Source organism: Euprymna scolopes, chromosome 17 (genome assembly GCF_053919585.1).
Source record: "Euprymna scolopes isolate OS-2025 chromosome 17, ASM5391958v1, whole genome shotgun sequence".
Lineage (NCBI taxonomy): Eukaryota > Metazoa > Mollusca > Cephalopoda > Sepiida > Sepiolidae > Euprymna > Euprymna scolopes.
The window spans coordinates 114,393,602-114,394,321 of NC_136498.1; the positions used below are offsets into that span (position 1 = coordinate 114,393,602).

General features: G+C 32.9%; 1 protein-coding gene across 1 annotated transcript in view; it reads right to left on the reverse strand.

Annotated features, from left to right (window-relative positions):
* Window positions 1-677: 677 nt before the first annotated feature.
* LOC145296899 (uncharacterized) overlaps window positions 678-720 on the reverse strand; it is a 121,998-nt gene continuing 121,955 nt past the window's right edge. Inside the window, exon 5 of the mRNA XM_080143062.1 lies at window positions 678-720. This exon is cut by the window's right edge and continues 906 nt beyond it. The gene's annotated coding sequence lies outside the window, so the exon portion shown is untranslated.

Below are 720 nucleotides of genomic sequence, written 5' to 3' on the forward strand. Positions count from 1 at the left end.
ATATATATAATTTAAAGAAATTAAAGTTAATGATGAAAATGAGAACGATATATATATATATATATATATATATATATATATATATATATATATATATATATATATATAAAACTTTGAACTATCACGAGTGGGGAATGATAATCCGCATATAAATATACGGGGGAAAAATGAGAAAAGGGGGAGGGGAATCATATCTAACCCTAACCCTAACCCTAACCTTTATAATTCGCCTAAAATGTCTAGGGTATTAACAAACCGCTTCTGTCTGCGAAGAGAAGGTTTGAGGCGTGCAATGGAAACGGGTTTGAGAGTTTTCAAATGACAGCTCGATCGGCCTCGAAATAAAATTGAAAAAAAGTGCCCTTATATTCCTTGCCAAGATTCTGGGTTTTTCAATAAATGATCTCCAATTGCGGAATCTACATTATTGTGGGTGGGGTTGAGGAGAATTTTTATTTTTGTTTTTATTATGCAAACCTGAAGGAATATGTTGTCCAATTCTTGCTTGAAAATGAACGCCGTCGGGCGAACCAGCGTTCATTTTGAAACAAGAATTGGACAACATATGAGTCTGTTCAGTACTAAATGGGAATACCAGGTCCTGTATGTAGTCTCCGCTCTTCACATTGTTTCTAATTCTGCTGGAGAGAAAAAAAAAAAAGAAGGAAAACAACAAATTTTTCAGGATTTTATATTTTATTTTTGCCTTTTATCTATCTA